The sequence below is a fragment of the Argopecten irradians genome, chromosome 8 (assembly GCF_041381155.1).
Source record: "Argopecten irradians isolate NY chromosome 8, Ai_NY, whole genome shotgun sequence".
Taxonomy (NCBI): Eukaryota; Metazoa; Mollusca; class Bivalvia; order Pectinida; family Pectinidae; genus Argopecten; species Argopecten irradians.
The window spans coordinates 473978-501451 of record NC_091141.1 but is presented as its reverse complement, the minus strand read 5'-3'; the positions used below and the strand labels follow the sequence as shown (position 1 = coordinate 501451).

Below are 27474 nucleotides of genomic sequence, written 5' to 3'. Positions count from 1 at the left end.
CTCCATCTTAGCAAAGAAATCATGTAAAACTAAATATTTGGTGACAAAATCAGCCAATATTGATACTCCCTATTGTGTTTTGTCTACACCTGATATCCCTGTGTATTTATTACAAATTCATGTGTTTACTTTTGAGAAGTCTATGTTTATAAAGTAATTGATGAGGAGATATGAGTTTACAATAACAATAGGAGCTACAGAGCACCCCCAGCTGTGTTCATATGTAACTTGACAGTTGTAGGAGGGAGAGTCATGTTAAATCACAATGGAATAATTTGCTGACAAGATATTAAGCCTAACAATAGCAACAGGTGAAGATTCAAAACTTGATATTGGCATGTGTATTGCAATGAATGTAATGCAGTTAAGTGCCAAGTTAAGTTTATTGTTAAAGCTTGATCTTAAGCCTGAACAGATTTCAGATTCAATTTCTTAAATGCTTTTTCAGCATTCTGGAAAGATTGAAAGTCAATTTCAAGTAAAAATCATTTAGAATGCTTTTAATAGACTCGCTTATACCAAAAACTTCAGAAGGCTTTTTAAAGGAGCCCCAGACATCACCATTGAAGGATGATTGTATAAAGTGACAATACATTATTGAATGAGCTATTATCATTGGTAGTAGAAGATTTTCAATAAAGCCTTTACTCTCTGCCAACACTAGGGGGCCTAGAGACGTAGTTTACATATAATTTAATAATCATATTCAAGAAATTGTCAGATTTTGACAGAGATAAACAAAATCATATTGAAAGGGAACACGCAATTTGATTACCTTACACGACGCAATGCCTTAATGCAATCCAATGATGCATTCAATTTCAGGTAATGAAAAATGGATTTATATTACTGTATGTCGCAGGTAAGAATGTCTAAAAAACATGCTACTGTAATTAACTTCAAATATTGACACTCAAAGCATGCATGTCATGTTATGGCTATATTCTAATTTACCCATAGCTTACAATAGACTGGACAAGATCAATGAACAAATGAATCCATATCCAATATATAGGGTACAAAGCACTTACTTATGGGCTGTTGCATTGGGAAATGAAAAAGGAAATTACCTTCAGATAAAATCTCCACCTTCCCATTATTGTGTTTGCAACATACAGCTGCTTTGTTAGCTCATAATTAGATCATCATTGAACACTTGCTAAAAATCAATTCCTTAGCAACAGATTTTCCAAAAGCAAGATCGGCCACATCACTTTGCATTTGAAAACATTCATATTTCTCAAAATAAACATCATATTCAGAAATAGTAATATGATACAGTTGTTAGTCACAAACAACAAAGGAACAGTCAGGGAGGAAGAATATTTGGGGCCGTCAACATGATGGGCCTGGTAAATATACAAAAAGAATAGGGGACCATGAACAGTTGAGGCAAGGTTAAGACAAAGAGCAACCAAAAGCCAATTAAGGGGTTAAGAACTTCATTGGCCTTATTTTGGGCAACAAATTATATTGGTTTTGGCCACCAATGGCAGGGAGCAGAATTATTCAACACACTTATAGCTGGTGGGGGTGAGCCAACTAAAGATATCATTATGGACAAATGGGTTATTTAGGGCTTCACCAACACCTGAAGAACAGTTTGAGACAATTTAAGAGTCAATTTGGACATGCCAACAACTGTTTAAATGCTTCTATAAGAATAAAAAACAATCTGTTTTGATCAGAACTTGGCAAAACAAATATTACCTCTGTAACGCATGTACAAATCCAAATAATTACAATCTGGAAATCTATTGCTAATCTGTTAAATTTCAAGACAGCTTAGCCTCATGTTTTTAACCTATTCTAGCTATCAAAAACATACAGAGTATACAAGAGTACAGTTTTGTTAACCAATGAAGGATTAAGCATTGCAGAATCCAAATAATTCAATTTTCAAAATGATTTAAAACATTATTAAAAGATTGTTTTGTTATCATTTTCATTTTTCCATTTATAAGTAGATCATTTCAAAAAGTCCAACTGAAGAATCATTCTGCTAATTAAACATGAAACTATCAAGCCATTTGAATACTTGAGACACATATACTATTGTGGTTTTGGTAATCTTACTAGAAAAACTTGGCAGCCGCGGACATTTTATAAATAGTTGTTCTTTACTTATAAACTTAATTAACTGATACACTTATTGAGACACAGCACCACACAGACCATAAATCTAAAATCATAAGCTAGACACAAAATTGAGTCTACTATGAAATATGAGTGTTATCATCACAAACTCCAATTTGTATTCATAGCATTTGATTTCCATTAGCGTTTTATAAATATCATTTCCAGTAAACGTTTCACTTAATCTCCGCAAGGGGGAAGTAAAGAATGATGATGATGATCTGTACAAAGACCCTGATCTGCTTAATAAGACCAAATTCTGGGGTACCAAATGACCAACAGTTTGGCTTCTGCACCTTTTTTCTCTCTGCCGATTAATGTGTAGTTTTTACACAGGCAGACTTGAATAAACTTACATGTAGAAGCAAAATATACGGTGAAATTGGCTATACTTTAATTTCCTTTGTAAGAGGTTGGAAGTAGGCAGTAAAAATGTTATCACAAAACAACATAAAATTATTATTAATAAATACATTTCCAATTGGTCTGTCTCTATATATATACCAACAGGTGGTTTAAAAGGAAGGGAAGCTTATCAGTGATGAACACCAAGTGATCTTATAGAATCTCCATTAAACCATGTTTTACAAGGTAACCTATCTACCAGGGGTAGATCTACCTGTACATGATTCACCCACATAGCCGGGTAACCACAATTCACTCACAGACAAATCTATTTCAATTCTATAGATTTTTCCATTTGGAAAATACCATATGTTTGAAGAGCACCATGTAACCTTTTCTATTCACTCACAACAAGAACAAATTGATTACACATATATACCTTTGACTTACTTTTAGATATATTTAATCAATTAATTCACGTAAATGGTACACAATTAGGTCCATCATTATACCATTCTGTTTGTAATGTAGTTATTCCAAATGCCCGTTTCTATAGGTTTGATAGATTAGTTATATTGCGTTACATTCTTTGATTCCAGATAAGATTCACTCTCTATTATAGCCTCCTGTCAGGATTCTACCTGTATGATATTTGTGTGGTTGCTTTGTTCTGGTTACCATAACATGTTTCACTGATCAAGTCTTCTCATATTACATGTACATTGTTTCATTATTGAAGATTAAAACAGATTCTTGATGTACTAAAGCTTATGAATTCCTAAGATATCACTAATGACCATATAAAGTCATACATGAAACAGAAATACCTTCAATTTTTTAGCAAAGGATTTACCTGCTTTGTTGAAAAATCCCAGTTTATCAAACAAGCTATCATTAATGAAGTCCAGTGAGATGGAAGGGAAGAACATAAAGTTAACGTTATCTTCGTCTGTATCCTGTCTTTTCCTCTCCCCCTCGGAGTGACGCCTCATGGGTAGGAGCTGGGTTCTCCCATCACCGTCCAACCTCCTTACTGGGAATAGATTGTGTTGGTACATCTCCACAGGTCGAAAGTGACCAAATGGGTCAAACTGACCATACAGGTCAAACAGGACTATAGTGTACTCATATGGTTCATATACATCAAAACGATCAAAATTGACTGAATGACCAGGTCATACAGAAGTCTAAAGTACATTTATAAGATCCAAGAAAATGTATCCGTACACAAGCTATACTTGTGTGATGTCGGGAGGTACGCCACCATTCCACGATAGCTATTAAAGGTTATCTAACCAGTGTTTAATCACAGGTAAATATCCGGCTATTGAAAACACTGATCATAAACTTGTATCAACCAACAAAGCTGTGTATTTACTCTTCCTGCAGACACGATGTGGCCCTTTGTCCTTAGATACATCGACAGAACTTCAAAATGATTCACACTGTACTGTTCTGTCTGTATTGCTCGTTTCTAATTCAACACCAAATAAATGTTTTATTGATAGTTTTACTAAGAGTTCTTCCAGGTAATGTTACTGCATCAGTTAAGTCACCTGTAGCAGTGATCTAAGTCAATCTCGGCTACTTTATTCTGCCTTTCCTGAGGACGACTACACGACATTCAGTCCTTGCCTAAGTCACCAGTACTATAACGTGTAATTTTGAGATGGGTACAACAGGACAGCTCTACTCGTAATAATATCCATTATAACACCATCCAGGAACAGCTCTACACAATTTAGTCCATTGATTATTTTGAAGCTATTTTCCCAATCCAAGGCTGACTGAGAAGCACCTGTTCAATATCATATTCACTGTATACACTATTGGAGTCGTTCATGAATTCAGTTGTCCTTAACATGAAAAGTCTGTTTGAAGTTTTTGTTAGGGATCATGTTGGATTAATCCGTGTTTGTCCAGTATTTGTAAAACTTATATGTGATACAACATTATATGTTAAGAAAACAATACTGAGATAGAGGTGACAATTGAACAGTCCTGTTCTACTGTGTGTAGAAGAACACCACACCGGTACCACTTCATACCAATGAAACCAATATCATATTCTATTTAGGATTGAACCCAGGTCATTCAGTTGGAATATTGTCAGAAAGAATTTACATAAGCTGTTGGTCACATTTCATTGGGTAGCATAAATAGTATTGCAAGCTAAGTGGACCTGTCCCAACAGATAGAACATTTAAAGGGAAAACTCTATCTCTCATAGGTCTGAAAAGGCTGATCATATACATACAATAGCAAACATTGAATGGCTATATATCTGTACAGTATGTTTAGTCTGGTACACAAACCTACCTTACCTACACCTGCTTATCCCATATGTAAGCTTCTCACACCTCATTACACACATTTCATACATAATAACACAAACTTCTCTCTAACATTTCATATTTCATATCTAAACACAACAAGGACATAGTCATTCAGATCCCCCGCAAATGGAGATATCAAAGCTGAAGTAAGTTTGATTGTGGATACTTATGTGTATAAAAAAAAAACCAGGAAAAAGTGCAAAAAATGAAAACCTATAAAATAGCAAAAGGTACTACTAGACCATAAGACCAATGTGTCTATGAAGTTTCGTGGAAATATCTCTTCTGGTTTTAGAGTTATGCTCCGGAAACAAACCTGGTACAAAAATATGATATTTTCAGCAATGTTTTCATGGTTACGGAAAATATGCAAAAAATGAAAACCTAAAAATAGCAAAAGGTACTACTAGACCATAAGACCAATGTGTGTATGAAGTTTCATGGAAATGTCTCTACTGGTTTTAGAGTTATGCTCCGGAAACCATTCGTACGGACGGACGGACGGACGAACGGACGGAACCCATTTGTATATCCCCCGCCAACTTTGTTGGGCGGGGGATAATAACTGATGATTCATGGCCATGAAAATTTACAATTATGAAAATTAACCTTAATTAGAAATTAGCTAATTAAGATACTCACTAGTAATTTCATATTCTTGCCTTAATTAAGATGAGTTTTGTTTGTCAAAAGTCAATAATTAAAGTCAAATGACTCCCTTTTTTCTAAAACTTGAGACACATGACTTCTGTTTTCTATTATTAGAGTCATGTGACTTCTATATCTTAATACTTGAGTCACATGACTTGAATATTCCCGCCTAAACAGAGGAAATCCAAAATGGCTGCTGTGTCTGTTGATGTATGACTAGGAACAGAATTTTCATGCTCACTAATCTGTTATACACTCTGTAGACAAGTGCTGAATTTAATCCTGAGTTCCTAAAGGTACAGTAAACAATTTGACATAAAATGTGATTCCTTAAAATTGATGAAATTGCATACACTGGGCGGCATTGCCAAATTCTCACAATCAACTACATGACAGTGTACAAATTTATTTGCCATGTGCCTGCATGTTGAATGCTTTATATGTTTTGTTAATGCTAATTTAACTTTCAAACTGAAGATTGTTTTTTTTCATTATATTTCTTTATTTTAAAATACATTAATTATAAAGCAGAGAGTTTTTGATGACAGATTTAGGAAAACTGATCATATCATGCTGAATGTAATATTTGTACTTTAATTCCTTTATCATAAAATTCATGGCCATGAATGATAAGTATGCATTCTAATGTCAATTTCATGAAAATCAAAACTATGTGATTGTATTATTTCCATGGCCATGAAAATGGTAAAATCACATCAGACAAGCAATTCTCATGGGTTGAAAATTCCATTCTAATGTCAATTTCATGAAAATCAAAACTATGTGATTGTATTATTTCCATGGCCATGAAAATGGTGAAATCACATCAGACAAGCAATTCTCATGGGTTGAAAATTCATGGCCATGAATTATCTTCCTTTTAAGTGGAATTTCATGGCCATGAAGCAAGAATATTTTAAAAAATGATTCATTTGATAATCATGGGTATGAAAATCCCCATGAAATTATTCCTAGGTTTCATGGCCATAAAATTGAATGATGACATAATTCAATTTCATGGTCAAAATTTAACATGCATTCATGGCATTGTCATGTTTCTTTACTCAAATTCATGGCTATGAATAATGATCCTTTTAAGGGTTTTTTCATGGCAAAGTTTCATGGAATTTTCATGCATTATTTTCATGGGTAACTGTTCATGGCAAATTCATGTACTGGCATGCAGTAGTGACATCTGCATGTGAACACAGACTTCTCACACATGCATTTGAACACAGACTTTTCACATGTGCATGCAAACACAGATCCCTCACACATGCACGTGAACACATACCTCTCACATCTGCATGTGAACACAGACTTCTCACACATACATTTGAACACAGACTTTTCACATGTGCATGCAAACACAGATCTCTCACACATGCATGTGAACACATACCTCTCACATCTGCATGTGAAACACAGATCTCTCACACATGCATGTGAACACATACCTCTCACATCTGCATGTGAACACAGACTTCTCACACATACATTTGAACACAGACTTTTCACATGTGCATGCAAACACATATCTCTCACACCTGCATGTAATCACAGACCTCTCACATTTGTATGTGAACACAAATCTCTCACATCTGCATGTGAACACAGACCTCTCACACCTGCTTGAGAACACAGAACACAGACCTATTGCACTTTCACAACAAAAGGCCCAAAGGCCTTAACGGTCATCTGACTACCTTGGCAATAGTCTATAGGAAATATATTAGAAATGCTGTCATGGTAGCCATTTTCACTTTAAGATCAACCAGAGATGTAACAACACTTTGTCGAGACCATGTCAGGATCATTTCAGGCAAGTTTCAGCTAAATCGCACCAGTAGAACTTGAGAAGAAGTTCAAAATGTGTTTTCAATATGGCGGCTGTGGCAGCCATCTTGCATTTCTGATTAACCCGAAAAATAATTACACTTGGTCAGGACCATGTCAGGATCATTTTATGCAAGTTTCTGCTAAATCACACTTGTAGAACTTGAGAAGAAGTACAAAATGTATTTTCAAGATGGTGGCTGTGGCGGCCATCTTGGATTTCAGATCGACCCGAGAAACAATAACACTTGGTCGGGACCATGTCAGGATCATTTCATGCAAGTTTCAGCTAAACTTACAAAGCTCTCAGACTACATAACACAAAAAAATCTCATATCTGATACATGTTCATCAGATGATGACATCATTAGAGCTACGAAATCAGTTTGGTGACACATTCCTGTAGTTCATGTGGTCACCTGGTTATCAGACTGCTGGTAGGTTCTTCAGTCAAAGTTATATCTTTAAAAAAATTTTTTTATGTCTTTCAAACATTCTTTTAAAGCTAAGAAATGCTGCTCAAATTCCACAGTGCTGGCATTTATAAATATAGTCAAACAAGGAACTAGTCTCTAACACCATAGGCCCCAACTATTCGCCATAAACATCCATTAATGACTGTTTTAGCAAGATATTTGGCCTATAACTGGTTACCAATAATATTAAACAACATACCATAGTATACTGTATTTGACCCAATAAGCATCCCCCTCCTTATAAATGCACTTCTCCCTATTTGAGGCCCTATATTTGCACTGATCTCAAACTAAAAGCAGACTGGAAATATGAAAACCAGTGTTTAAGTGTCGTGGGTACTTATTGGGTTGAAGATAAGAAAATGAAGGGTGGACAAAACGGGACAAGTATAGCTCACATTTTTACAATATCCTGGTTTTGGTCACTGTCCTGACGATGATACAACAAAACCTGTTTAATTTCTAATCTTGTCTACAATAAAGTACAGGTATCCCCACAACTATGGAAATCCCAGCTAAGGTCACAAACACAATATCCGTCACAGAAACCAAGCACACTATATTTATCAAATAGCACTTGTCAATTGCTCAGAAACAATTCAAAAATCTACTTCATCAAGTGAGAATGTTCTCGTTTAGTTTATTCAATTATCAGAAAAACAAGCACATGTTCATTGTTTTCATATTGTACTTGTGGGTTCACTAGCATTACTATCTCCACACATTTCTGGTGTGAAATCCTGTCGCTATCCAGACACAGAAGTAGCACAAAACCTACTACAGGATAACATACAGTACAGGGAAAATGTTTGTGTGGATTTCTTATCTACATCTTGACCTTCATGTTTAAAGGAATAAAAAAGGTAAATAATGCAGAAATCATGAAATAGAAGGCTAGTACAAAATTGATTTCTGAAATGGTATATAGTAATGAATGTGACATTAAACTTCACACTTATAATGGCCAACATTACCAAACTCTGGTTGTAACAGCCAGATAGTGTTACTATAAAAGTCACATAAACTAGCTATCCCCTACTAGGACTTAAACACATATACACTGTACTAGGGATTTCTATTCACTCAATACCTTATATCTGGATCATGCTCATAAGGAAGGAATAAACATTATAAAATCAAGTGAACAGATTTGGTCAATCTAGTCCATTTTATCATGAAAGCTTAACTGAAAGCATGATACTATCGGAAAACTTTGATTCTATTTAACAAGTTTTGCCTGACATACAGCTATTATATGCCAGAAGTTTTGGATCTCTATGTTGTTAGGCAAAATTTAACCAGTTAGACTCAGTGCTGATAGGACGGACAAGAACATCTCAAATCAAATGTGTGATCACAGTGAATCAACACAACCAAAATTAGTAACAGATAACGAGTGGTCACACCGATTTTCACTACACCCCTCTGACTTGTACATTTAGTTAGAAAGTGACAGTTCTCAAACAAACTTGGTGATACCAATCTCAGATATATACTGTACCTAATGTTTTAGATCTCCTTAAGCCACCTGCAGAAAACACTGGATCATCAGTGCAAAGTAAGGGACAACAGATACAAATCACATACAAACGAATATGAAACGGAAAAAGCTGAATACAACTGCAACTGAACATAGCAAAATAATGTGGGTTACGTATAATTTATTGTTGATCAGGGCCACCAGAAGTTCCAGTGATCAACGGAAATTGTACTCTAGCCACTTTGTTTTGGTATGTTGAAACTTTGGTATTACTATAAGTTCCAGTGATCAATGGTAAATTGTACTTTAGCCACTTTGTTTTGGTATGTTGAAACTCTGGTATTACTATAAGTTCCAGTGATCAACGGTAAATTGTACTTTAGCCACTTTGTTTTGGTATGTTGTATTACTACCTTGATGTTAGATTCTCTATCATTCCTTGACTACCTGTGTTGTTTGAAATCAAAAGTTTGGAAATGTTAAGATACATTAACTTAAGATTATGAGAATAGACACTTTTAATGTAATCTATGCAAACTTAGTGTACCAATACATCAGCTTTAGGTAATCTGTAAACTATGGGTGACATTCCAATACAATGTGCTCATAAAGCATGTACTCCCAATTACAATTTAAAGGTACCTGTGGATCTACAAGTTTTAATCAACTTAGCGATTAAAAGTTATTCTCAGGCATTTATATGCACCAAGGAATTTTATCGTACACTTAAATCAAACCCTCTATACTTGGTTTTATAGGCGAATATTCTATCACAATTTCAATTTTGGAGTAGAAGTAATTATTTTGTTGGCAGTCACCAAAGCCTGTTGAAAGACTTGTTGATTGTATAGATCTGGTTATCATCAAAAGATACCAGACTAGTCATTTCACACCTATTACTAGTCCTCACCCTTGTCACTAGGGTATAGACTCTGGGATTAAATCTCATCACATTTACACCTATTACTAGTCCTCACCCTTGTCACTAGGGTCACCCTTGTCACTAGGGTATAGACTCTGGGATTAAATCTCATCACATTTCACACCTATTACTAGTCCTCACCCTTGTCACTAGGGTATAGACTCTGGGATTAAATCTCATCACATTTACACCTATTACTAGTCCTCACCCTTGTCACTAGGGTATAGACTCTGGGATTAAATCTCATCACATCACATTTACACCTATTACTAGTCCTCACCCTTGTCACTAGGGTATAGACTCTGGGATTAAATCTCATCACATTTACACCTATTACTAGTCCTCACCCTTGTCACTAGGGTATAGACTCTGGGATTAAATCTCATCACATTTCACACCTATTACTAGTCCTCACCCTTGTCACTAGGGTATAGACTCTGGGATTAAATCTCATCACATTTACACCCTATTACTAGTCCTCACCCTTGTCACTAGGGTATAGCCTCTGGGATTAAATCTCATCACATTTACACCTATTACTAGTCCTCACCCTTGTCACTAGGGTATAGACTCTGGGATTAAATCTCATCACATTTCACACCTATTACTAGTCCTCACCCTTGTCACTAGGGTATAGCCTCTGGGATTAAATCTCATCACATTTACACACCTATTACTAGTCCTCACCCTTGTCACTAGGGTATAGACCTCTGGGATTAAATCTCATCACATTTACACCTATTACTAGTCCTCACCCTTGTCACTAGGGTATAGACTCTGGGATTAAATCTCATCACATTTACACCTATTACTAGTCCTCACCCTTGTCACTAGGGTATAGACTCTGGGATTAAATCTCATCACATTTACACCTATTACTAGTCCTCACCCTTGTCACTAGGGTATAGACTCTGGGATTAAATCTCATCACATTTACACCTATTACTAGTCCTCACCCTTGTCACTAGGGTATAGACTCTGGGATTAAATCTCATCACATTCTCACCTATTACTAGTCCTCACCCTTGTCACTAGGGTATAGACTCTGGGATTAAATCTCATCACATTTACACCTATTACTAGTCCTCACCCTTGTCACTAGGGTATAGACTCTGGGATTAAATCTCATCACATTTACACCCTATTACTAGTCCTCACCCTTGTCACTAGGGTATAGACTCTGGGATTAAATCTCATCACATTTACACCTATTACTAGTCTCACCCTTGTCACTAGGGTATAGACTCTGGGATTAAATCTCATCATTCATTACATCCTTAGCTTTAAATCCTCACTCACTAGGATAGACTCTGGATTAATCTCATCACATTTACACCTATTACTAGTCCTCACCCTTGTCACTAGGGTATAGACTCTGGGATTAAATCTCATCACATTTACACCTATTACTAGTCCTCACCCTTGTCACTTGTATAGACTCTGGGATTAAATCTCATCACATTTACACCTATTACTAGTCCTCACCCTTGTCACTAGGGTATAGACTCTGGGATTAAATCTCATCACATTTACACCTATTACTAGTCCTCACCCTTGTCACTAGGGTATAGCCTCTGGGATTAAATCTCATCACATTTACACCTATTACTAGTCCTCACCCTTGTCACTAGGGTATAGCCTCTGGGATTAAATCTCATCACATTTACACCTATTACTAGTCCTCACCCTTGTCACTAGGGTATAGACTCTGGGATTAAATCTCATCACATTTCACACCTATTACTAGTCCTCACCCTTGTCACTAGGGTATAGACTCTGGGATTAAATCTCATCACATTTCACACCTATTACTAGTCCTCACCCTTGTCACTAGGGTATAGACTCTGGGATTAAATCTCATCACATTTACACCTATTACTAGTCCTCACCCTTGTCACTAGGGGATAGACTCTGGGATTAAATCTCATCACATTTACACCTATTACTAGTCCTCACCCTTGTCACTAGGGTATAGACTCTGGGATTAAATCTCATCACATTTACACCTATTACTAGTCCTCACCCTTGTCACTAGGGTATAGACTCTGGGATTAAATCTCATCACATTTACACCTATTACTAGTCCTCACCCTTGTCACTAGGGGATAGACTCTGGGATTAAAACTCATCACATTTCACACCTATTACTAGTCCTCACCCTTGTCACTAGGGTATAGACTCTGGGATTAAATCTCATCACATTTCACACCTATTACTAGTCCTCACCCTTGTCACTAGGGTATAGACTCTGGGATTAAATCTCATCACATTTCACACCTATTACTAGTTCTCACCCTTGTCACTAGGGTATAGACTCTGGGATTAAATCTCATCACATTTACACCTATTACTAGTCCTCACCCTTGTCACTAGGGTATAGACTCTGGGATTAAATCTCATCACATTTACACCTATTACTAGTCCTCACCCTTGTCACTAGGGTATAGACTCTGGGATTAAATCTCATCACATTTACACCTATTACTAGTCCTCACCCTTGTCACTAGGGTATAGACTCTGGGATTAAATCTCATCACATTTACACCTATTACTAGTCCTCACCCTTGTCACTAGGGTATAGACTCTGGGATTAAATCTCATCACATTTACACCTATTACTAGTCCTCACCCTTGTCACTAGGGTATAGACTCTGGGATTAAATCTCATCACATTTCACACCTATTACTAGTCCTCACCCTTGTCACTAGGGTATAGACTCTGGGATTAAATCTCATCACATTTACACCTATTACTAGTCCTCACCCTTGTCACTAGGGTATAGACTCTGGGATTAAATCTCATCACATTTACACCTATTACTAGTCCTCACCCTTGTCACTAGGGTATAGACTCTGGGATTAAATCTCATCACATTTCACACCTATTACTAGTCCTCACCCTTGTCACTAGGGTATAGACTCTGGGATTAAATCTCATCACATTTACACCTATTACTAGTCCTCACCCTTGTCACTAGGGTATAGACTCTGGGATTAAATCTCATCACATTTCACACCTATTACTAGTCCTCACCCTTGTCACTAGGGTATAGACTCTGGGATTAAATCTCATCACATTTCTATATGTACCGCTTATAAATAGCACCAGTTATATATCTCCACTGCTATCTGTTGTGTAATGGTATATCATTTACATAAAAGGTATGCTATCATCACATATATTTTAATTAAAATATCTTAAATAATCAGACTTAAAATCAACAAGACAAACAACATTAACACACTATAGTTGACTATATTCCAATAAAACTCCATATTAGGCAACAACAAATATTAGGATAGCCAATCCTACATAATCATGACAAATTTATTCTTTCTTCACTGCATATAGGTTGCTGTAAGACTGGGAGGACTTCATAGTCAGTACAATGTCAGTGCTGTAGGGTGTTCATCAATTGTCTTTGGTAGCATATTACAGTGAGGTGGCACTGTAATATCAGCGACAGTTTATCCTCTTTCATAGTGTGTTACAGAGAGAAATCACTATAATATCAGTGACAGTTTACCCTCTTTCATAGTGTGTTACAGAGAGAAAGCACTATAATATCAGCGACAGTTTACCCTCTTTCATAGTGTGTTACAGAGAGAAAGCACTATAATATCAGTGACAGTTTACCCTCTTTCATAGTGTGTTACTGAGAGAAAGCACTATAATATCAGTGACAGTTTACCCTCTTTCATAGTGTGTTACAGAGAGAAAGCACTATAATATCAGCGACAGTTTACCCTCTTTCATAGTGTGTTACTGAGAGAAAGCACTATAATATCAGTGACAGTTTACCCTCTTTCATAGTGTGTTACAGAGAGAAAGCACTATAATATCAGAGACATTTTACCCTCTTTCATAGTGTGTTACAGAGAGAAAGCACTATAATATCAGTGACAGTTTACCCTCTTTCATAGTGTGTTACAGAGAGAAAGCACTATAATATCAGTGACAGTTTACCCTCTTTCATAGTGTGTTACAGAGAGAAAGCACTATAATATCAGTGACAGTTTACCCTCTTTCATAGTGTGTTACTGAGAGAAAGCACTATAATATCAGTGACAGTTTACCCTCTTTCATAGTGTGTTACAGAGAGAAAGCACTATAATATCAGTGACAGTTTACCCTCTTTCATAGTGTGTTACAGAGAGAAAGCACTATAATATCAGTGACAGTTTACCCTCTTTCATAGTGTGTTACAGAGAGAAAGCACTATAATATCAGCGACAGTTTACCCTCTTTCATAGTGTGTTACAGAGAGAAAGCACTATAATATCAGTGACAGTTTACCCTCTTTCATAGTGTGTTACAGAGAGAAAGCACTATAATATCAGCGACAGTTTACCCTCTTTCATAGTGTGTTACAGAGAGAAAGCACTATAATATCAGTGACAGTTTACCCTCTTTCATAGTGTGTTACAGAGAGAAAGCACTATAATATCAGTGACAGTTTACCCTCTTTCATAGTGTGTTACAGAGAGAAAGCACTATAATATCAGTGACAGTTTACCCTCTTTCATAGTGTGTTACAGAGAGAAAGCACTATAATATCAGTGACAGTTTACCCTCTTTCATAGTGTGTTACAGAGAGAAAGCACTATAATATCAGCGACAGTTTACCCTCTTTCATAGTGTGTTACAGAGAGAAAAGCACTATAATATCAGTGACAGTTTACCCTCTTTCATAGTGTGTTACAGAGAGAAAGCACTATAATATCAGTGACAGTTTACCCTCTTTCATAGTGTGTTACAGAGAGAAAGCACTATAATATCAGTGACAGTTTACCCTCTTTCATAGTGTGTTACAGAGAGAAAGCACTATAATATCAGTGACAGTTTACCCTCTTCATAGTGTGTTACAGAGAGAAAGCACTATAATATCAGTGACAGTTTACCCTCTTTCATAGTGTGTTACAGAGAGAAAGCACTATAATATCAGTGACAGTTTACCCTCTTTCATAGTGTGTTACAGAGAGAAAGCACTATAATATCAGTGACAGTTTACCCTCTTTCATAGTGTGTTACAGAGAGAAAGCACTATAATATCAGTGACAGTTTACCCTCTTTCATAGTGTGTTACGAGAGAAAGCACTATAATATCAGTGACAGTTTACCCTCTTTCATAGTGTGTTACAGAGAGAAAGCACTATAATATCAGTGACAGTTTACCCTCTTTCATAGTGTGTTACAGAGAGAAAGCACTATAATATCAGTGACAGTTTACCCTCTTTCATAGTGTGTTACAGAGAGAAAGCACTGTAATATCAGTGACAGTTTACCCTCTTTCATAGTGTGTTACAGAGAGAAAGCACTATAATATCAGTGACAGTTTACCCTCTTTCATAGTGTGTTACAGAGAGAAAGCACTATAATATCAGTGACAGTTTACCCTCTTTCATAGTGTGTTACAGAGAGAAAGCACTATAATATCAGTGACAGTTTACCCTCTTTCATAGTGTGTTACAGAGAGAAAGCACTATAATATCAGTGACAGTTTACCCTCTTTCATAGTGTGTTACAGAGAGAAAGCACTATAATATCAGTGACAGTTTACCCTCTTTCATAGTGTGTTACAGAGAGAAAGCACTATAATATCAGTGACAGTTTACCCTCTTTCATAGTGTGTTACAGAGAGAAAGCACTATAATATCAGTGACAGTTTACCCTCTTTCATAGTGTGTTACAGAGAGAAAGCACTATAATATCAGTGACAGTTTACCCTCTTTCATAGTGTGTTACAGAGAGAAAGCACTAATAATATCAGTGACAGTTTACCCTCTTTCATAGTGTGTTACAGAGAGAAAGCACTATAATATCAGTGACAGTTTACCCTCTTTCATAGTGTGTTACAGAGAGAAAGCACTATAATATCATCATAGTGACAGAGAAAGCACTTTACCCATTTACCTTTCATAGTGTGTTACAGAGAGAAAGCACTATAATATCAGTGACAGTTTACCCTCTTTCATAGTGTGTTACAGAGAGAAAGCACTATAATATCAGTGACAGTTTTACCCTCTTTCATAGTGTGTTACAGAGAGAAAGCACTATAATATCAGTGACAGTTTACCCTCTTTCATAGTGTGTTACAGAGAGAAAGCACTATAATATCAGTGACAGTTTACCCTCTTTCATAGTGTGTTACAGAGAGAAAGCACTATAATATCAGTGACAGTTTACCCTCTTTCATAGTGTGTTACAGAGAGAAAGCACTATAATATCAGTGACAGTTTACCCTCTTTCATAGTGTGTTACAGAGAGAAAGCACTATAATATCAGTGACAGTTTACCCTCTTTCATAGTGTGTTACAGAGAGAAAGCACTATAATATCAGTGACAGTTTACCCTCTTTCATATGAGTGTTTATTACAGAGAGAAAGCACTATAATATCAGTGACAGTTTACCCTCTTTCATAGTGTGTTACAGAGAGAAAGCACTATAATATCAGTGACAGTTTACCCTCTTTCATAGTGTGTTACAGAGAGAAAGCACTATAATATCAGTGACAGTTTACCCTCTTTCATAGTGTGTTACAGAGAGAAAGCACTATAATATCAGTGACAGTTTACCCTCTTTCATAGTGTGTTACAGAGAGAAAGCACTATAATAGTTTCAGTGACAGTTTACCCTCTTTCATAGTGTGTTACAGAGAGAAAGCACTATAATATCAGTGACAGTTTACCCTCTTTCATAGTGTGTTACAGAGAGAAAGCACTATAATATCAGTGACAGTTTACCCTCTTTCATAGTGTGTTACAGAGAGAAAGCACTATAATATCAGTGACAGTTTACCCTCTTTCATAGTGTGTTACAGAGAGAAAGCACTATAATATCAGTGACAGTTTACCCTCTTTCATAGTGTGTTACAGAGAGAAAGCACTATAATATCAGTGACAGTTTACCCTCTTTCATAGTGTGTTACAGAGAGAAAGCACTATAATATCAGTGACAGTTTACCCTCTTTCATAGTGTGTTACAGAGAGAAAGCACTATAATATCAGTGACAGTTTACCCTCTTTCATAGTGTGTTACAGAGAGAAAGCACTATAATATCAGTGACAGTTTACCCTCTTTCATAGTGTGTTACAGAGAGAAAGCACTATAATATCAGTGACAGTTTACCCTCTTTCATAGTGTGTTACAGAGAGAAAGCACTATAATATCAGTGACAGTTTACCCTCTTTCATAGTGTGTTACAGAGAGAAAGCACTATAATATCAGTGACAGTTTACCCTCTTTCATAGTGTGTTACAGAGAGAAAGCACTATAATATCAGTGACAGTTTACCCTCTTTCATAGTGTGTTACAGAGAGAAAGCACTATAATATCAGTGACAGTTTACCCTCTTTCATAGTGTGTTACAGAGAGAAAGCACTATAATATCAGTGACAGTTTACCCTCTTTCATAGTGTGTTACAGAGAGAAAGCACTATAATATCAGTGACAGTTTACCCTCTTTCATAGTGTGTTACAGAGAGAAAGCACTATAATATATCAGTGACAGTTTACCCTCTTTCATAGTGTGTTACAGAGAGAAAGCACTATAATATCAGTGACAGTTTACCCTCTTTCATAGTGTGTTACAGAGAGAAAGCACTATAATATCAGTGACAGTTTACCCTCTGTCATAGTGTGTTACAGAGAGAAAGCACTATAATATCAGTGACAGTTTACCCCTCTTTCATAGTGTGTTACAGAGAGAAAGCACTATAATATCAGTGACAGTTTACCCTCTTTCATAGTGTGTTACAGAGAGAAAGCACTATAATATCAGTGACAGTTTACCCTCTTTCATAGTGTGTTACAGAGAGAAAGCACTATAATATCAGTGACAGTTTACCCTCTTTCATAGTGTGTTACAGAGAGAAAGCACTATAATATCAGTGACAGTTTACCCTCTTTCATAGTGTGTTACAGAGAGAAAGCACTATAATATCAGTGACAGTTTACCCTCTTTCATAGTGTGTTACAGAGAGAAAGCACTATAATATCAGTGACAGTTTACCCTCTTTCATAGTGTGTTACTGAGAGAAAGCACTATAATATCAGTGACAGTTTACCCTCTTTCATAGTGTGTTACAGAGAGAAAGCACTATAATATCAGTGACAGTTTACCCTCTTTCATAGTGTGTTACAGAGAGAAAGCACTATAATATCAGTGACAGTTTACCCTCTTTCATAGTGTGTTACAGAGAGAAAGCACTATAATATCAGTGACAGTTTACCCTCTTTCATAGTGTGTTACAGAGAGAAAGCACTATAATATCAGTGACAGTTTACCCTCTTTCATAGTGTGTGTTACAGAGAGAAAGCACTATAATATCAGTGACAGTTTACCCTCTTTCATAGTGTGTTACTGAGAGAAAGCACTATAATATCAGTGACAGTTTACCCTCTTTCATAGTGTGTTACAGAGAGAAAGCACTATAATATCAGTGACAGTTTACCCTCTTTCATAGTGTGTGTTACAGAGAGAAAGCACTATAATATCAGTGACAGTTTACCCTCTTTCATAGTGTGTTACAGAGAGAAAGCACTATAATATCAGTGACAGTTTACCCTCTTTCATAGTGTGTTACAGAGAGAAAGCACTATAATATCAGCGACAGTTTACCCTCTTTCATAGTGTGTTACAGAGAGAAAGCACTATAATATCAGCGACAGTTTACCCTCTTTCATAGTGTGTTACAGAGAGAAAGCACTATAATATCAGTGACAGTTTACCCTCTTTCATAGTGTGTTACAGAGAGAAAGCACTATAATATCAGTGACAGTTTACCCTCTTTCATAGTGTGTTACAGAGAGAAAGCACTATAATATCAGCGACAGTTTACCCTCTTTCATAGTGTGTTACAGAGAGAAAGCACTATAATATCAGTGACAGTTTACCCTCTTTCATAGTGTGTTACAGAGAGAAAGCACTATAATATCAGTGACAGTTTACCCTCTTTCATAGTGTGTTACAGAGAGAAAGCACTATAATATCAGTGACAGTTTACCCTCTTTCATAGTGTGTTACAGAGAGAAAGCACTATAATATCAGTGACAGTTTACCCTCTTTCATAGTGTGTTACAGAGAGAAAGCACTATAATATCAGTGACAGTTTACCCTCTTTCATAGTGTGTTACAGAGAGAAAGCACTATAATATCAGTGACAGTTTACCCTCTTTCATAGTGTGTTACAGAGAGAAAGCACTATAATATCAGTGACAGTTTACCCTCTTTCATAGTGTGTTACAGAGAGAAAGCACTATAATATCAGTGACAGTTTACCCTCTTTCATAGTGTGTTACAGAGAGAAAGCACTATAATATCAGTGACAGTTTACCCTCTTTATAGTGTGTTACAGAGAGAAAGCACTATAGTGTGTTACAGAGAGAAACACTATAATATCAGTGACAGTTTACCCTCTTTCATAGTGTGTTACAGAGAGAAAGCACTATAATATCAGTGACAGTTTACCCTCTTTCATAGTGTGTTACAGAGAGAAAGCACTATAATATCAGTGACAGTTTACCCTCTTTCATAGTGTGTTACAGAGAGAAAGCACTATAATATCAGTGACAGTTTACCCTCTTTCATAGTGTGTTACAGAGAGAAAGCACTATAATATCAGTGACAGTTTACCCTCTTTCATAGTGTGTTACAGAGAGAAAGCACTATAATATCAGTGACAGTTTACCCTCTTTCATAGTGTGTTACAGAGAGAAAGCACTATAATATCAGTGACAGTTTACCCTCTTTCATAGTGTGTTACAGAGAGAAAGCACTATAATATCAGTGACAGTTTACCCTCTTTCATAGTGTGTTACAGAGAGAAAGCACTATAATATCAGTGACAGTTTACCCTCTTTATAGTGTGTTACAGAGAGAAAGCACTATAATATCAGTGACAGTTTACCCTCTTTCATAGTGTGTTACAGAGAGAAAGCACTATAATATCAGTGACAGTTTACCCTCTTTCATAGTGTGTTACAGAGAGAAAGCACTATAATATCAGTGACAGTTTACCCTCTTTCATAGTGTGTTACAGAGAGAAAGCACTATAATATCAGTGACAGTTTACCCTCTTTCATAGTGTGTTACAGAGAGAAAGCACTATAATATCAGTGACAGTTTACCCTCTTTCATAGTGTGTTACAGAGAGAAAGCACTATAATATCAGTGACAGTTTACCCTCTTTCATAGTGTGTTACAGAGAGAAAGCACTATAATATCAGTGACAGTTTTACCCTCTTTCATAGTGTGTTACAGAGAGAAAGCACTATAATATCAGTGACAGTTTACCCTCTTTCATAGTGTGTTACAGAGAGAAAGCACTATAATATCAGTGACAGTTTACCCTCTTTCATAGTGTGTTACAGAGAGAAAGCACTATAATATCAGTGACAGTTTACCCTCTTTATAGTGTGTTACAGAGAGAAAGCACTATAATATCAGTGACAGTTTACCCTCTTTCATAGTGTGTTACTGAGAGAAAGCACTATAATATCAGTGACAGTTTACCCTCTTTCATAGTGTGTTACTGAGAGAAAGCACTATAATATCAGTGACAGTTTACCCTCTTTCATAGTGTGTTACAGAGAGAAAGCACTATAATATCAGTGACAGTTTACCCTCTTTCATAGTGTGTTACAGAGAGAAAGCACTATAATATCAGCGACAGTTTACCCTCTTTCATAGTGTGTTACAGAGAGAAAGCACTATAATATCAGTGACAGTTTACCCTCTTTCATAGTGTGTTACTGAGAGAAAGCACTATAATATCAGTGACAGTTTACCCTCTTTCATAGTGTGTTACAGAGAGAAAGCACTATAATATCAGTGACAGTTTACCCTCTTTCATAGTGTGTTACAGAGAGAAAGCACTATAATATCAGTGACAGTTTACCCTCTTTCATAGTGTGTTACAGAGAGAAAGCACTATAATATCAGTGACAGTTTACCCTCTTTCATAGTGTGTTACTGAGAGAAAGCACTATAATATCAGTGACACTTTACCCTCTTTCATAGTGTGTTACAGAGAGAAAGCACTATAATATCAGTGACAGTTTACCCTCTTTCATAGTGTGTTACTGAGAGAAAGCACTATAATATCAGTGACAGTTTACCCTCTTTCATAGTGTGTTACAGAGAGAAAGCACTATAATATCAGTGACAGTTTACCCTCTTTCATAGTGTGTTACTGAGAGAAAGCACTATAATATCATAATATCAGCGACAGTTTACCCTATCACAAGGAGCCTAACACAAGTATACTGCAGCCTCCCAAAACCTGCCAAGCAATCACTACACATTACATTAGCAATAATTGTAAAGCCATTCTAGATTTTCTAATTGTTATCTTTTTTCAGTAAAATAAAATCAAACACTTATATTGGTATTGGACAGAAAGTTTTATTCTACATTCTGCAGAAATGTGTAAAATAAATCTTCATCTATTCACAGGTCTTATTTGTGATGTACTGTCAATATATGTGGGTACAAAGAAAGAGGCATAACCCTTGTCACTGTGGAATATGTGTTGAAAACTTTTGGAATCAAGAAATGAATACTATAACAATCATGGTAAAATGGTCCACTTGTTTAAAAGTAATAAAGGACAATTTAAGAAAGTTTTCTATTGTCTGGTTAAACAGTCTTTTTTAGTCCTCTAGTACCCAATCACATATCCAAAGAAACCAAAATCGTGAGCTTTAACCACTTCATGCCACAAGATGATAACAATCATTAGACTGGAACATCAGCTGACCTATTACCTAATACATTAGCAGAAAAACATTAGACAAACTACCCCATTACAATTTCAAAGTCAATGACAAATTAAATATTCTTCCCACGTCGTACAGAAAAAAGGACAAAGTTCACACCTCAAAATAGCATTTGGTTGGCGCTATTACACTAATTCTTCACGCAATGTTTTATCAAAGAGAAAAATAATACTTCAAAAATATCTGTACTGTCTGTAGGAGTTAATTATGAAGTACATAGTGACATGTTAAAACTATACTTTATGAGTATGATTTGTCTGGTGAACCAAAATGGCCATTTATGATAGCGGAAACAAGCCAGGCATGAAGACAATGGGGAGGAGACAATAGACGTACATGGATAGACTAATACACATGTATTGTAAAGCTATAGTCCTCCCAGAGATCTGACACACAGATGTAGAAGGATTCTTATAGAAGACAATCGCTCGTCTGACTAAAAGATGGACAAACTGCCAGTTGTATTGAGAGGCTACGGGTACAACAGATAACCAGACTATCTCAAGTGTTTAACTGTATGTTGTCTGGGAAAACAGTAATCTTACACTTTATATAGTATAGTAATAAATATTAGTCTTTCATCTGTCAAAAAAAATAGAAAAAAAATAAACAAAGATGAAAAAAAAATTAAGCAAGTCAAAAGATGAACAGAAGAAGAGTGAACATAAACAACAAAATAAAAGATATGAGAAAACAACCAGAAAACATTCCAAATTATCAAAAACGTAAATATGTGCTTGTTTGTTAGTTTAGCTAGGACAAACATTTAATGTTTAGAAAACAAAATGGATAAAAGATAATGTTTCAAATAAATTGATATATGCCCTTTTTGAAACTCTGACAATACATGTAGCTGAATTAGACCTAACCATGTCACACAACAGGTATAAACTTAAATCCTTGGCAGTGAAAAGTGTCGGTTATACCTTCCAGTATAGAAGTGAGAGGTCCATCCAGAAGAAGGAACGGTAACTGTTGACACATACTCTGCTGTCTCTGAGACTGCATCTCAGCAGCCATACAAATCCCACTTACATAGTCTGACCACTAAACACCTAATACCCAGGCCACAACCGCATTGTCAGGTGCACGTCATGTGACTAATATCCAATTAAAAGTTCAGGTTCAATGGCTATCTCAGTTACAACTAAGCCTGTAATACACTTTAATCATAAAATGACCTGTGTAATGTAAAGACTTGTTTGTCTATTATCAAATACCTGAGCTAGCAATCTTTTGATCTCCATTGATAATAGGTTCTAGTCCTAAAATTTCACAACCTTCATGCCTAAGGTGTCCAAAGAGAGTAAGAAATACAAAAGATTTAATACACATAGCAATTAAAGACTTAAACAAATGTTATCTGCTTTGTAGACAGTAAGATTGGGAAGGACGTACCAAAGGGAGAAATGATTGTCTAACATGAATGTTAGAAATATACAGTTTATTGACTTGGGTTACTCATTAACAAAACCTTGGACTTGATTTCACAAATGGCAATGATTTAACAGGTTCATATAACTATAGTTTTGATAAGCATTATGATCTTTGTGACTTGCATTCATATGAATATAATCTAGCAATAACATAAATTAATGTATGAAGTTTGATGAAGATATATTGTACATTTAGTTGTTTCATAGCATCAAGAACATCACACAAAATGCAAAATGCGCATGATTGGCGAGCTTTAAAAAATAAGTTAATTAGCAATTTGTAGCATATTTCAAAGAAATAACAATATGCGAGATATGCCATGGATAAACTGTCCATTTTTGGTCCCAATTTTCAATTTTTTTTTATTTCTGTGACCTTCAATAAAGGTCTCAATTATGATGAAGAGATTTAATGAAGGTCAAGGTCATCACTTGAACAACGTTAGAAGAACTTATCTCAGTATGCTACACACCCAAAAAAGGGTTTCGTTAACTGTTTATTATTACTGAGAATTCATGTACAATTCTGGGAATTTTGGTTGTTGAGAAGTCTTGAAGCATTTAGTCTGTTTTACCTAAAAGACACGTAACAAAGATCAAGGACTTTATCTGAACAAGCTTGTTAGTCCTTCATGCAAATTTTCTACAGACTCAAAATCAAATCTCTAAGCATCTTAGTTATTTACAATAAAGATTTTAAAATAAATCGACAATCAAGTTTATTTATTTGAACAAAATTGGTAACCATTCACACATGCTCTGCCTCTTGGTTATGGAGGAGTTATTTCAATTTTGAGGCTTTTTTAATTACTATGGCTTTGAATGAAGGTCAACATCAAGGTCACATTATTGAACAAACTTTGAAACCTTTCATCACAATATTCTATAAGATCAATATAAGGCTAAAAGTACTTGTAATTGATCAAATAATAAACAATTGAGGTAAAGAATGTTTGGACCCACATAGAGCTGTTAAGAGTTTATCAGAATGCTAAAGTCCCTGATTGAATTTATAATACCTGTAACCGTTTTATAGAACATGCCATGCAAATTATTGAAATTTTTGTTTCTATTTATGCATACTTTTCTCTCTCCCTCCAAAGCTGTGATCTACAGGATAGTTATAACCATGCCCCATATACTGGTATTCTTTTAGTGCTTTGTGATCGGATGTCCTTATCCTGATCAGCTGGTAATAATGATCTACAATGGTAGCATTGCCTTATAGCTGCTGCCACTCTATCAGCCAGTTCTATAAGTAAAAGCCGAAATACCTGCTATAAAGCAGCAAGAGCCTCACAAGATTCTGTCAAGTTTCAAAACATTATCTTAATAGTTATTACATATACAGGCTGAAGTGACTCTCAGAGTTTTCTAGGAATTTTCAATTAAAGGCTCACAAGATTTTGTTAAGTTTCAAAAATTATTTAAACAAGGACATAGTCATTCAGATCCCCCGCCAATGGAGATATCAAAGCTGAAGTAAGTTTGATTGTGGAGATTTATGTGTATGGAAAAAAAAACAGGAAAAAGGAAGTTGAGCTAAAGAAAGATGGAGTATAATTCAAGTAGAGCGGGGCTGCAATTGTTGAATCAGGTATACAGCCTTGACATTTATATTAGACCATATACACAAAGATGGGTGGAGTTTTGCAAAGTAACATTTACCATTTACCATGATATTGTCAGCAATGTTTCCATGGTAACGGAAAAAGTGCATGAAGTTTCGTGGAAATATCTATGCTGGTTTTAGAGTTATGCTCCGGAAATGAACCTGCTACAAAAATATGATATTTTCAGCAATGTTTCTATGGTTACAGAAAAAAGCACAAAAAGTGAAAACCTAAAAATAGCAAAAGGCACTACTAGACCAAGAGAACAATGTGTCTATGAAGTTTCATGGAAATATCTCTGCTGGTTTTAGAGTTGTGCTCTGGAAACAATTCTTACACAAAAATCTGCCATTTTCAGCAATGTTTCCATGGTTACAGAAAAAAATACAAAAAGTGAAAACTTTAAAATAGCAAAAGGCACTACTAGACCATAAGACCAATGTGTCTATGAAGTTTTGTTGAAATATCTCTTCTGGTTTTAGAGTTATGGTCCGGAAACAAACCTGGTACAAAAATATGATATTTTCAGCAATGTTTCCATGGTTACGGAAAATATGCAAAAAATGAAAACCTAAAAATAGCAAAAGGCACTACTAGACCATAAGACCAATGTGTGTATGAAGTTTCGTGGAAATATCTTTTCTGGTTTTAGAGTTATGCTCCGGAAACGAACCTGGTACAAAAATATGATATTTTCAGCAATGTTTCCATGGTTACGGAAAATATGCAAAATATGAAAACCTAAAAATAGCAAAAGGCACTACTAGACCATAAGACCAATGTGTGTATGAAGTTTCGTGGAAATATCTCTACTGGTTTTAGAGTTATGCTCCGGAAACCATTCGTACGGACGGACAGACGGATGGACGGACGGACGGACGGAGGGACGGAACCCATTTGTATATCCCCCGCCAACTTCGTTGGGCGGGGGATAATAATACTTATAGCATTTATAGAAGAGACTGAAAGGTTTCTTTAAGTTTTTATTTATTTACAGCAAGTGAACATTCTCTCATACAATATTGTATGAATATTAAATCTGAACATTGGAGACTTAACATTCTATCATGTCTTTTGTAAAATTTAGATAGTATCACCCAGAAATCACCTGGAAACCATGCTCTAATACATGTTCTCCATAGCATGAATATTGACAAATACCATTCAAGTTATATAATTTGCATTAGGACTGAAGAATAGATGATGTATTATTTAATGTGTTTACAACACAGAAGTCAATATCTGAAAAGGCTGGCTGACACAGTTATAAAGTTATACTGAATTCATCACAATGCCGGTAATCACCAAGTTTGATTTATTAAATGTCTTATGAATTATCTTATTATCATACAAAATGTTGTATTGAATAACTTCCCTTCTGAAAAGAAACATATTTATCTTGCAATTACAGAATTTCTTATAATTCTATTTACAATGCAGAAAGTAATTAGACACAGATGATGAAATGAAAGCTGATCAAAATACCTCTAGAACTTAAAAAAAAAATATTACCCTGGTATAATTTAAACACCATGCAGATTTTCCAATTAAATCACATAAAATTTTTGATGGCAACGGTAAATTTTCAAGGATTAATTTTAACAATCAAACTTCATTTTTTTCTTTTTTATCACACAATAAACTTAACTTAAATTGGACATATAAACAGACAATACAAAAAAGACATGCTGTCAATAAAATGCAAGAGACAATCAGAGTTGTCCCCCTTTATTCCTATTCTACATGTGGTACCTAAAATAGCAGATCTAATCTAAGTAGATTAAACTCTTTAGCACACACAGCATTATATCTTTCCATTACAAAGCACATCTAGCGTTTAACAAGACTGTCGGTATACAGAGCTGCATTAACAATCATTAAATATACAGAGCAGCTAGACCACATATAACATTAACAATCATTAAATATACAGAGCAGCTAGACCACATATAACATTAACAATCATTAAAGGTCACACTTATAACATTAACAATCATTAAAGGTCACACTGTAGGATTAGAACATTTAAATACGTACAAAGGTATTTACACCTTAATTTACACCTTACAATGTTATTTTATGCCTCTAATTTAACAATTGTTTTTAAACCCCATTGAAATATTATATTTGTCATGTTATTGTGTGTTAGATTAAATTATCAAATTGCTGCTTAATTTCCCCCTCCACCTCCCGTTCAACTTATAATGATACAGTACACAGTAATTACTGTATTTTCATAATACACCTTGATGACCAGTACCATAATGTAATTGTAACAACAGAATCCTTTGAGTTGATGCCACATTTGTTATTGTATACGTAGTGCTGTTTAATACTTTATGTAATTACCAAACCTTCATTGACCAGCACTAATTAAGACATTAATTGGACCCATCTGACTCAACCATTTTATTATTAAATGTAACTTCATGTTAACTAAATGTTCCTTTGTGCACTTTAGTG

General features: G+C 35.5%; 1 protein-coding gene across 1 annotated transcript in view; it reads right to left on the bottom strand.

Moving 5' to 3' along the window:
• LOC138328868 (uncharacterized) overlaps positions 1-27474 on the bottom strand; it is a 124746-nt gene that overhangs the window by 76730 nt on the left and 20542 nt on the right. The gene's annotated exons all lie outside the window — the stretch shown is intronic.